Genomic DNA, 13,325 nt, shown 5'->3' with positions numbered 1-13,325 from the left:
AACTGTGTATACACACACACAAGTTTGTAGAACTATGATTAGCAGCAGGACTGGTCACTAGCCATTACACTACATAAGATAAGAAAAAGAAAACTCCAAAAATGTTTACCCCAAAAAACAAAAGCATAATGGGCCCAACACACACTGTACATTTCTTACCTTTTACTTCTTATGTAAACTGCTAATCCCATTAACCCCTATGTTATATAGATTAGCAAAGCCATACATGTTTGAAATGTAACTTGGATAGAAACTATTGCGTCTTCTTTGGATACATTGAAGGACAAGGTGTAGGCACCTAAGGACAGAACGTGTGTTATTTGCAAGATTGACAAATGAATATAAAGGGAGAGAAGCCTGAAAACAACTGATTAAGCCAACACATCTAGGGAAAGGTAATGCAAAATATTATATTTTTGTTTCTGGGATTACATGCACTTTAAATATTGTTTACAGGGCTGCCATCGGGGGGGGGGGGGGACTACGACAGTTAATACACACATGAGGGGCCCGGGGATCCCAAGGGGCCCGACCGCTGAGCAGAGAGACTCAGCAGCTACTGCTCTCTGTTATTTTGCTCACATAAGGCTCTTTACTGCCACCTGTGGCTGATTCCTGCATGTGCACCCCTTGTGTGAGTGCTGCTTGTGGATTTTGATTCTGATCGGCTGCAGCTCCCTTTTGAGTCTCAGGGACATGTGTCAGCTTTGTGAACACGAGCTGGGACTAGAAAGACCTCTTTTATAAGTAGGGTCTGTGTAAGGGGGGGAGTGAGGGGAGGGGCAGGGCTGTTTGTGTACAGGGGGGCAAGAGCTGTGGGTGTGTTGCGTGTGTGTGTGTGTGTCAGAGGGGACTGAGTGTGTACAGATGTGAGAAGGGGGGGCTAAGTGTGTACAGGTGTGGGGGGCTGCCTGTAGGACTGTGGGATGGTCAGTGGGTGAATTTGGTGGGATGGCCCTAAGGAATATTAGTGGTCAGGCTCAGGGGGGGTCCAGCCTAAAGCTGTGTAAGGGGCCCCAAATTTTCTGATGGCTACCCTGAGTGTTCATCACTAGGTCAGGCACTCATGGATTACCCATTATGTGAAGCAGGTAAGGACTGGTTAAAGCCCAACTCCAGCTAAGTGATTTCTCAGCCAACTAAAGCATGGAGACATGGATGGCTGGGCGAGTTTGCTTTGAATATTAAAAATGAACTAAATAGAGTGTTTGGTTTGTGGTGCTCAGATGTAGTGTAGTTCGACTTTAACCGCTTGCCGATCGCCGCAAGTACATATACTGCGGCGGTCAGCCCCGTGCAGGCAAAGTGACGTATAGGTACGTCACTCGCCTATGAGCCAATAGGGGACGAGCGCGCGCCGCCGGAGGCACGCTCCCGCCCCCGCTCGTTCACGGACACCTCCGCGCGAGTGACTGGCGGACCCGATTTCCGCCGGTCACTCGCGATCGTCAGTTACATAGGGAACCCCATGCAAGCTTTGGAAGAACCTTAGGGTTCCATGGACCCCTGGTTGAGAACGGCTGGACTAGACAAATTATCTATATAAAGCTGACCAGCTGCACCTGTCTTTAGTTGGTCAGGGTCAAAAATACTAGTAAAGGCAATACTTGAACAAATGGCAATTCCAATCTAGACATATTTTTGTACCTATGCATGTGCTATTATATGGGTGCTCTTCTGTCTGGCGTAAGTTAATTGGTCCACAGAGGGCTAAGAAGCCTCCCAATGAGGCTCTTCAGGATAATGGCGAGGACAACGTACTACTTTTGCATGGGGCCATATGCCTATGAAAAACAAAACCTGGGACCTCTAAGAAAAATAAATTCTACACCTTACAACTTTGAGACTTTTTGCTGATAGTTACACATTCACATAAAAGCAAACATCAAGCCCTCCCCATCATCAACAGCTGTAAGGTCTGTTTTAGGCATTGAGAATTTTTGTAATAAAAGATTTTAAGAGAAAGTTTTGATTTGGGAAAGTAACTGAATGCTTATTTTTAGAGTGGGCCTATGAGACAAAGTTGGCAAGGTGGTGGTCCAGCTTTGTCTTCCTCTGGCATAAGACTGCTAATATGGAGCTTTGCATATAAAGCCTGATATGTTCTGGAGTTCCTAGCAAAAACGAACAGGCCACATCATAAAACATTGGTCACAAAAATGCCTGCTTTATTATTTCTTTTGTTAATAACAATGGCAACAAGACCCATTTTTGCCAGCTAGACCTGTAAAACCATGGACCAGTTAGACAAAAATTCAGCAAAATAACTACACTGCACTTTACGTTGCTGGAAATTTTAGGGCTCATTTAAAATCTATGTGTTGCAGAAACTAACGTTATATGTATTGCTGTTTTGCAATGCTATTCATTTTGGATAGTACCCCAACGCACCAAGGCAATGCACAAAAGTGTGGCATAGAAATATGTGTTGAAAAACAAACATTTTACAAACTCAAGCAAAACCTGAGCTTCCCTCCATTACAAATAACTGAATGTGGGTTAGGGTGGTGTAAATTGTCAACAAAAGTCCTCTCTAGAGCTCGCTAGATTATTTACAACTTTAGTGAAAATGAGCAGAAAAATTATTCATGGCAGATATATAAATATGTAAAATTGTCTAAGTCAGTCTATATTTGTCCATTTTAAAAACACTGATATGTTTATTCCCGTCTTCTCTGTACGGGTCTCATGTAGAATCGGTCAACATAAAGGCTGTGAGCCAGTGGTTTTCAGTTGGGGTGCGATATGGCTGCTTGGGGGCCCAAGATATTTCAAGAGGACAACATGTGAAAATTATTTGAAAGGGACCATGACATATGCAGTGTGTTATACTGCAAATACTGTCTTCTGGGATGTCCATTTGGGAGAATAGTTTAGAATAGGGGTCTCCAAACTTTATAAACAAAGGGCCAGTTTACTGTCCTTCAAACTTTAGAGGGTCTGGACTGAGGCCATTGCAAGAAGAAAATGTCCTGGCGTCATAGAGAGTAAATAATGCCCCATCATTGGTATTAGGAGGAGTAATACTGCCCCATTGTTGGTATCAGTGTAAGATATGGTGCCCCATTGTTGGTGTCAGTGGGAGGAATAGTGCCCTATCATTGGTGTCAGTGGGAGGAATAGTGCCCCATCATTGGTGTTAATGGGAGGAATAGTGCCCCATCATTGGTGTCAGTGGGAGGAACAATGCTCCATCATTGGTGTCAGTGGGAGGAATACTGCGCCATCGTTGGTATCAGTGTAAGATACAGTGCCCCATTGTTGGTTTTAGTGGGAGGAATAGTGCCCCATCATTGTTGTCAGTGGGAGGAATAGTGCCCCATTGTTGGTATTAGTGGGAGGAATAGTGCCCCATCATTGGTGTCAGTGGGAGGAATAGTGCCCCATCATTGGTGTCAGTGGGAGGAATAGTGCCCCATCATTGGCATCAATGGGTAAAATAGTGCCCTGTCTTTTGCATCAGTGGGTAAAATAGTGCCCCATCATTGGTGTCAGTGGGAGGAATAGTTCCCCATCATTGGTGTCAGTGGGAGGAATAGAGCCCCATCGTTGGTATCAATGGTTAAAATAGTGCCCCATTATTGGTATCAGTGGGAGGAATAGTTCACCATCATTGGTCTCAGTGGGAGGAATAGTTCCCCATCATTGGTGTCAGTGGGAGGAATAGAGCCCCATCGTTGGTATCAATGGTTAAAATAGTGCCCCATTATTGGTATCAGTGGAAGGAATAGGGTCCCATCATTGGTATCAGTGGGAGGAATAGTGCCCCATCATTGGTGCCAGTGGGAAGAATAGTGCCCAATTGTCAGTGGCAGGAACTATGTCCCACTGTTGCTGACGGTGGGGGGAATAATGCCCCAAGGGCCGCATTAAAAGCATGCAAAGGGCCGCATCCAGCCCCCAGGGCTACAGTTTGGAGACCACTGATTACCTGTATGCGCTGCAGCAACAACTGTGTGTGATGTTTAAATACAAAGAACAATATTAGAAAGTTTTATCTAGTAGAATTGCTATGGAAAGTTCACATGTAAATGCGGTCAACATTTTAGTAACAGTAACCAAAACAGCAAACCACACAGTTACTGCATTTATCACATGTACAGTCCTGCCAAAGTTGGAGTGCGCCTGTTTAACCTTAATGTCGCAGCTAGGCTGTAGTCAGCCAAGAGGATACAACGTATTGAGTTATGAATATTAATTTCACCCTTGCCAATCACTAGAAGGTTTAGGGCAGTGATATGGCCGTGGAAAGAAAATAAATATTTAGACCTTCCAGAAAGGTTCTCTCTCTCCCAAGCTTTGCTCGGAGAGGATGAGTGAATGAGGAATACAGTCATTGCCTTCGAGGCCTGCTGCTTCCTGGGGAGGGTGAGAAGAATCCAAAGGTCCTTTGCCTTCCAAGCTTGCTGCTTGGGGAGGATACAGTTCCAGAGCGTTCCAGAGCCAAGTCCCAAGGATTGGAGGTTGGCCTAGGTTTGGTCCTGAAGTGCAGGAAGGTGGCTATTAAGGGGAGACCCTTTAGCAGAGTTCTGCTAAGTCCATTGCTGTTCTTGGCTTAACCACTTGCCCACTGCTCACTGTGCTGCTACTGCGGCACAGTGGCTCGTTATCGTCTGGCGACGTAGACCTACGTCACCAGACCTTCCCCCCCCGCCGGCGGTTCGCTACCGCTGTTTTCAGTCACAGCGGGAGTCGGGCCAGGGGAGGAGCGGCGGTGATCACCGCCGCTCTTCCCTGATCGTCGGGGAATCGAGTGTGGAGATCCTCCCGCTTGTGTAAATAGAGCGGGCGGATCTCCTAAGTGACAGACAGGGTCAGATTGCAGGATTCAGCATAGCTGAACCTGCGATCTGTGCCTGTGTCACATAGTCCCCTCCCCCCACACACGTTAGTAAGCACCAGGCATACATTAACCTCTTGATCACCAATAAAAGTTAACCCCTTCCCTGCCATTGTAATTTTTACAGTAACAGTGCATATTTATAGCACTGATTACTGTAGTAATGTCACTGGTACCCCCAAAAGTGTCAAAAATGTCAGTCAAGGGTCCGATCTGTCCGCCCCAATGTCGCAGTCCCGCAATAAAAATCGTAGATCGCCACCAGATCGCCGCCATTACTAGTTAAAAAAAAAAAAACAATAAAAATGACATAAATTTCCCGTAGTTAGTAGCTGCGATAATTTTTGCACAAACCAATTAAAATACGCTTATTGTGATTTTTTTTTACCAAAAATATGTAGCAGAAAACAAATTGGCCTAAAATGTTAAAAAATTTTGATTTTTACATTTTTTGGGGGGGAATTTCATATAAAAAAATGTGAAAAATATTGTTATTTTTTCAAAATTGTCGCTCTTTTTTTGTTTATAGCGCAAAAAGTAAAAACCACACAGATGACCAAATGCCACCAAAAGAAAGCTCTATTTGTGGGGAAAAAAAGGACATCAATTTAATTTGGGTACAGCATCGCACGACCGCGCAATTGTCCGTTAAAGTAATGAAGTGCCGAATAGCAAAATATGGCCTGGTCAGGAATGGGGTAAAATCTTCCAGTCTTAAAGCGGTTAAAAATACGCTCATTGAGAATTTTTTTGTCAAAGACATGTAGCTAAATACATTTTGGCCTAAATATATGACAAAAATTGAATATATTGGATATTTTTTAACTGTCAAAGTAGAAAAATATTGTTATTTTTTCAAAATTGTTGCATTTTTTTATTAATATCGCAAAAAAATAAAAATCACAGAGATGATCAAATACCACCAAAAGAAAGCTCTATTTGTGGGGAAAAAAGGTCGTAAATTTCGTTTGGGTACAGCGTTGCATGACCGCGCAATTGTCAGTTAAAGTCGCACAGTGCCGAATCGCAAAAAGTGGCCCAGACGTAAGACAGCAAAATCCTCCGGTGGTAAAGTGGTTAAAGGACCACTGTTACAGAATTCACTACTAGCCTGTGAGAATGGCTGAAGGTTTTCCAGATAAATGTCTGTCTTGCCTGCTCTCTACATTAGTATCTAGTATTTAGCAAGAGGTTGAGATGATGCGAGGGTTTCCCTTTACAACTCTGGTCGAAACACCCTTCGAGTAGAGTACAGGTAATGAGAGGACCCCGAGTGGCACGACTTTTAAGAATCCATTCCACAGAACATAGCTTCTAGGACAAGGCTAGAGTGAGAGGTACTTGTGATAGGTCAATGAGAAGATCATCATAAATCAACAGAGACATCCGAAATTAGGAACTAGCCGAAGCCAATACCTGTAAAACAGAGCAGAGAAAATCCAAGGGCAAGCTGGGTCAGCAACAGGTGAAATGATCTCAGGAACAAGCTCAGGCAAATGTTTCAGGGTAACAGCTGGAGACCATCCAGCAACTTCTTCATTATTATTATTTCAGGTACTTATATAGCGCTGTCAATTTACGCAGCGCTTTACATATACATTGCACATTCAGATCAGTCCCTGCCCTCAAGGAGCTTACAATCTAAGGCTGGCCATACACTATACAATTTTCTTATTCAATTTCCTTTAGATTTACCTTAAACTATGTAGTGCAAGGGCCTGCCTGACTGCATACAAATTGAAAGTGTTTAGGTTTGACCCTATATTACATGGTTTTGGTAAATCTAAAGGAAAGTTGAACAAGAAAATTGTATAGTGTATGGCCAGCCTAAGGTCCCTAACTCACATACGTAGGGACCATTTTTTTTTAAACAGGATCCAATTAACCTACCAGCATGTCATTCGGCTCTATTCCATAAATAGGCAATGTGGTGCTGAGTCTGTAAACCCTGGTACATGCTATTAGTCTTTTCTTTTCGTTCAACCCAGAAGGAAAAAAAACTGAAGAGCTCAGGAGCAGCCGCTATACTATCTATGGGATAATGCTAACCCCCCCCCCCCCCCCCGCCAGAACACACTGGTCAGCTCTTTCAGCCATTGGCTGAAACCACTGATCGGAAGCCGATCGGCAGACCTTTTTTGGTCATTCCCCTTCGACAGAAGTCAGACGTTCAGCCGGCTTCTATTCGACTGGCTGCCATACACAGAGGCCGAATGTCGGCTGGTTTCTATTGAACCGTGTGTATGGTTCTATAGGCTCGGTTCACATATGTCCGGCTGAGCTTATCCTGCATTTTTAAAAGGAGTTTGGTTCACTGGTTCGGGTGCAATTCAGGTGCAAATTTTTACTTTAAAGCTGACCTGAACCAGACTGAAAATTGCACAGAACTCTTTTTAAAAATGGCCCCCAGATATGTGAACCGGCTCCATAGAGAAGGCTGCCAGTTCACATGTCATACAAATTGGATGCGGTTCAAAGTGCATCCAATTTGCATATACAGTGGGTATAAAAATGAATCACCCCCTTTAAAATAAATACATTTTGTTTCTTTGCAGCCTGAAATGAAGACATGCACAGTTTTTGTTTTATCCAGCTGTATTTACTCAGTGCAACTTATAACATCCAAGTGAAAGATATAATACCGACATGTCAGAAAAAGAATTAACCACTTTACCACCGGAGCATTTTGCTGTCTTACGTCCAGGCCACTTTTTGCGATTCAACGCTGTGCGACTTTAACTGACAATTGCGCAGTCATGCGACACCGTACCCAAACGAGATTTACGTCCTTTTTTTCCCACAAACAGAGCTTTCTTTTGGTGGTATTTGATCACCTGTGCGATTTTTACTTTTTGCGCTATAAACAAAAAAAGAGCGTTTATTTTGAAAAAATAACAATATTTTTAACATTTTTTTTATATGAAATTCCCCCCCAAAAAAATGTAAAAATCAAAACTTTTTTAAATTTTTGGCCAATTTGTTTTCTGCTACCTATGTTTGGTAAAAAAAATCACAATAAGCGTATTTTGATTGGTTTGTGCAAAAGTTATTGCGTTTACTAACTAAGGGAAAGATTTCTGTCATTTTTGGTGTTTTTTTTTAACGCACAATGTCGGCGATCTGTGATTTTTTTTGCGGGACAGCGACATTGCGGCGGACAGATCGGACCCTTGACTGACATTTTTGACACTTTTGGGGGTACCAGTGACATTACTGCAGTAATCAGTGCTATATATATGCACTGTTACTGTAAAAATGACACTGGCAGGGAAGGGGTTAATTTTATTGGAGAGGGAGGGGTTAATGTATGCCTGGTGCTTACTGACGTGTGGGGGGGGGGAGGTGACTGAGTGACACAGGGACAGATCGCAGGTTCAGCTATGCTGAACACTGCAATCTGTCACTCCTTGTCACTGAGGAGATCCGCCCGCTCTGTTTACACAAGCGGGCGGATCTCCAAACTAGATTCCCCGACGATCGGGGAAGAGCAGCGGCGATCGCCGCCGCTCCTCCCCTGGCCCGACTCCGGCCGTGCGCGCGCCACCCACAAGGGGCGGAGTCCAACGATAACGTGCCACATTGCTGCAGTAGCAGCAATGTGAGCAGTGGTAAAGAGGTTAAAACAAAAACGGATTAACTGAGTTGGAAAAAAGGATCCCCCTTGTGTCAGTATTTTGTTGAACCACCTTTTGCTTTAATTACAGTCTTCAGTCTGTTGGGATGTGTCTCTATTAACTTTGCATATCTAGACTTTGCAATATTTGCCCACTTTTCTTTGCAGAACTGTTCAGGTTCAGTAAAATTTGATGGTGACCGTTTGTGGACTGCAGTCCTCACATCAAGATTTTCAATGGGATTTAAGTCTCGGCTCTGATTATGCCATGCAAGGACATTCATCTGTAGCAATACTCATTGTAACTGAAATGTGCAGGGTTATTAATGCATTATCATAGTTAATCTTTGTTGCAAGAAGTTCTTTTTTTCTGCCACAAGGTGGAGCTTTATGAACTTGGATTAATCATCAGTTAGGAGGATTGCATTTTGGGAGTTGTGTTTCCAGCCAGAAAGAACTCCAATGTTAAACCAACCCAAAAGAACTTCAAAGACCAGCCTGTTGTTGTATGGAAGGGGTTATACAAATTAGAAAACCCAGGAAGCCAGAGGGGAGTCTGGGAAAGGAGACTGGTGTGTGAGGAAGTGCAGGCCCTGTCCGGGAAAGAGACAGGGAGAAAAATCCAGGAGAAGACTGTGCTTTACAGTAGAGACAGTGCCTGTCAGTTCTGGAGAACCGGTGAAGCTGCTGCCATCTGCCAAGACAAGTCTGCATCCATCTCACTGTGTGCGGGAGCCAGCGATCATCCTGAGGCCTAGAGCTGGAGACCCAAACCTGCTGATTTCTGCTGTGACCCTGCTGAGTCTATCTAAAGGCTGTTGCTGCATCGCAGAGGTACTGCTGCCTAAATACCGCCTCATCTTAAAGGGGGCCCCCGTTCATCACCGAGGGAGACCTGCTGCTACAAATACTGTGCTGTTGGTGAGTGGAATTTTAACCCTTTGTGTCACACTGACTGACTCTGTAGTGAAATCCAATGTAAGACAAACCCCACTATCCCTCCTAAAGGCACCACCAACTATCCTTTGATGTTCTGCAACAATCCTGCTGTTTAGAATTTTAATCCTGAACATCCGAGATGCATCTCATAATATACTCCTGATAATGAACCCCTCGCTGGACACTTTGCCACTCAGTGCCCTTGGGAACTCAGTGTTCTACAACCATTTCTTTATTACAAATAATAATAAAATCTGACGTCAGCGCTCAAACAAAACAAAATTCAGCAGCGTGAAAGAAAGTGCAAATGTAGCCACACTTAAAGCGGTAGTATCAGAGGCGTGACTAGAAGCTTTAGGGCCCCGGTGCAAGAAACAATGAAGGGCCCCCCAGACCCCTGGTCGGGGCCCTTCCCTTCAAGACTGGGGCTCATCCCACTGATCCTGGGGCCCTTTACTCCCGTTGCAGGGCCCTTTATTATGGTCCCGCAGTGGGACCTTTTCACAAGTTCTGTAGTGGGCCCCCTTCCTGCCATCTTGGGGCCTCCCCACGGAGGTGGAATGCCAGGGCCCGGTCCCAAGTGTGACCTTTGTGATCCTGGAAGTTCACCCACTGGTGTCAGAAGCCCCTCCTATCCAGGTGTACAGGGGATCCACACAGGCCCCCTGGAGCATGGGGCCCAGTTGCAATTGCAACCTCTGCAACCCCTGTAGTTACGCCCATGGGTAGTATAATTTTTACCTACAGGTAAGCCTATAATGCGGCCTATAATGAGGCTCACCTCTAGGTAAATTTAATATCTCCTAAACCTGCACGGTTTAGGGGATATTCACCCTGCGTGCAGCCGCGCTGCTGACACCAGCAGCGCATGCGCTCTGAAGGTCAGGCGTATCTTGCTGGACGTTCAGAGCTCCGTGCTGGAAAGTGAACTCCCGCGTGCATGCCTGGGAGTGACATCATCGCGGCTCCGGCCACTCACAGTGCCGGAGCCGCGGAACCCGGAAGAGAAGCTGAGGGAACATGTCAGCTCCCTCAGCGGTGTCCGGGGGACCGTATGGGGGCTTCGTTCTAAGGTAAGTATTTCATAATGTGCTAGTATACGATGCAAACTAACACATTATGCCATTGTCCTGCAGGGTTTTTTTTTTTTTTTGGGGGGGGATACAACCACTTGTAATAAAATGATAAACAATGTTGCAGCGCTTTAAGTGCCGGTTCACATGATTGCGGATGCACTGATCGCATATAATTCGGAGCGCACTGCTCCTTCATTACATGTGATCTCCTGTGCGGATGCGAGTTCAGCCATACACTTTGTATGGCTGAATTCGCAGCGCATCTGCAGCAAACACGCACAGGAGGCATTTTTTGAGCCGCCTCAGAATCGGATCGCACAGTGGTTCACACTAGTGCGATACGATTCTGTGCGTACTTGCAGATCGCACTGCGATATGCGATCAAACTGGGGGTGTCGTTAACATTTAATTGACACCCCCTGCGTATCGCATATGGCGGTGTGAACTACCAGATGTGCGGATGCGATGCGGGATCACGCTGCATATTCGCAGCGTTCCCGCATCGCACAAATGTACACCGAGCCTGAAATACAAATCATGAAATCACATTGTTGATATAATGTCCATAATTATAAACATAAATAAGTGTTCATTGAAAGAAAGTACTTAATAAACATAAGTGAAAGATGGATTATCCTTATAATAGGTGCTCAGTTCCTCAGTGAAATAAATGCAGTATTCGGTGTCACTTTTTTGCTGCCATCCTCCACCAAATAGCTGAAAAAATACTCACCAGAGATAATGGATGTTATAGGACAGCAAATGCGCCTTCATCTGGCGATTACTTTGCTCATGGAAAACCCCTAACTAACAGATGAAAGTAAAAAATCTTTTCAGCATTAAAATGCAGGAATTTTTTTTTTTTAAAACATCCTCAATAACAATAGAGACCAACAGCCCAAGCCCATCCCCCTCACAGTTAGAAAACACCCCCTAGGCTCACATTTAACCCTTTGATCACCCCTGGGTTAGCCCCTTCCCTGCCAGTGTCATTAGCAGTGGGGGGCATTGGGGGCGCAGGGGCAACACTCCGCCTTACCCATGCATCCGGGCCCCTAATCTACATGCGGGGCGCCGCACGCATGGAGTTCAATGGGGCTTTTTTTTTTTTTTGAGTCACCTGATTAGAGCCAGAGGCTCTAATAGGCTTCAGCAAAGGGAGGACCCGGGGCGCAGAGCAGTGCACCCCGAGCCCACCCACTGTGTGACAATAGCGAATAAAAATTTGCTATTGTCACACGGATCCTCCTCCTGGCCAATCAGGAAATGGGTCCTCCAGCTTCCTGATTGGGCGAAAGGCAAACCCCATGCCATTGGCCGAGGAGGAGGCGGGAGGACTGAGTACTCGAGGAGACGCCGGGGGACTGAGGAGAAGCCGCTGCTGCCTGAGGTAAGTACACTGGTTGCGCGCGGGGGGGGGGGGGGGGGGGGTACGCTTAAGCTGGTCACTCTGCATTGAAAGGGGGCACGCTGGCATCTCTGTATTGAAAGGGGGCAAGCTGGCCTCTCTGCATTGTAAGGGGGCACGCTGGCCTCTCTGCATTGAAAGGGGGCACGCTGGCCTCTCTGCATTGAAAGGGGGCACGCTGGCATCTCTGCATTGAAAGGGGGCATGCTGGTATCTCTGCATTGAAAGGGGGCACGCTGGCATCTCTGCATTGAAAGGGGGCATGCTGGTATCTCTGCATTGAAAGGGGGCACCGTGGCCTCTCTGCATTGAAAGGGGGCATGCTGGCATCTCTGCATTGAAAGGGGGCATGCTGGTATCTCTGCATTGAAAGGGGGCACGCTGGCCTCTCTGCATTGAAAGGGGGCATGCTGGCATCTCTGCATTGAAAGGGGGCATGCTGGCCTCTCTGCATTGAAAGGGGGCACGCTGGCCTCTGTGCATTGAAAGGGGGCACGCTGGCCTCTCTGCATTGAAAGGGGGCACGCTGGCCTCTGTGCATTGAAAGGGGGCACGCTGGCCTCTGTGCATTGAAAGGGAGCATGCTGGTATCTCTGCATTGAAAGGGGGCACGCTGGTCTCTGTGCATTGAAAGGGGACACGCTGGTCTCTGTGCATTGAAAGGGGGCACGCTGGTATCTCTGCATTGAAAGGGGGCACGTTGGTCTCTGTGCATTGAAAGGGGGCACGCTGATATCTCTGCATTGAAAGGGGGCACGCTGATCTCTCTGCATTGAAAGGGGGCACGCTGGCATCTCTGCATTGAAAGGGGGCACGCTGGCCTCTGTGCATTGAAAGGGGGCACGCTGGTCTCTGTGCATTGAAAGGGGGCACGCTGATTTCTCTGCATTGAAAGGGGGCACGCTGGTCTCTGTGCATTGAAAGGGGGCACGCTGGTCTCTGTGCATTGAAAGGGGGCACGCTGGTATCTCTGCATTGAAAGGGGGCACGCTGGCCTCTGTGCATTGAAAGGGGGCACGCTGGTATCTCTGCATTGAAAGGGGGCACGCTGGTATCTCTGCATTGAAAGGGGGCACGCTGGTATCTCTGCATTGAAAGGGGGCACGCTGGCCTCTATGCATTGAAAGGGGGCACGCTGGCCTCTCTGCATTGAAAGGGGGCACGCTGGCATCTCTGCATTGAAAGGGGGCACGCTGGTATCTCTGCATTGAAAGGAGGCACGCTGGCATCTCTGCATTGTGCATTGAAAGGGGGCACGCTGGCATCTCTGCATTGAAAGGGGGCACGCTGGCATCTCTGCATTGAAAGGGGGCACGCTGGTCTCTGTGCATTGAAAGGGGGCACGCTGGTCTCTGTGCATTGAAAGGGGACACGCTGGTCTCTGTGCATTGAAAGGGGGCACGCTGGTCACTGTGCATTGAAAGGGGGCACGCTGGTCACTGTGCATTG

The sequence above is a fragment of the Pelophylax lessonae genome, assembly GCF_965119305.1.
Source record: "Pelophylax lessonae genome assembly, chromosome: 5".
Taxonomy (NCBI): domain Eukaryota; kingdom Metazoa; phylum Chordata; class Amphibia; order Anura; family Ranidae; genus Pelophylax; species Pelophylax lessonae.
This window is presented reverse-complemented; position numbering follows the sequence as displayed.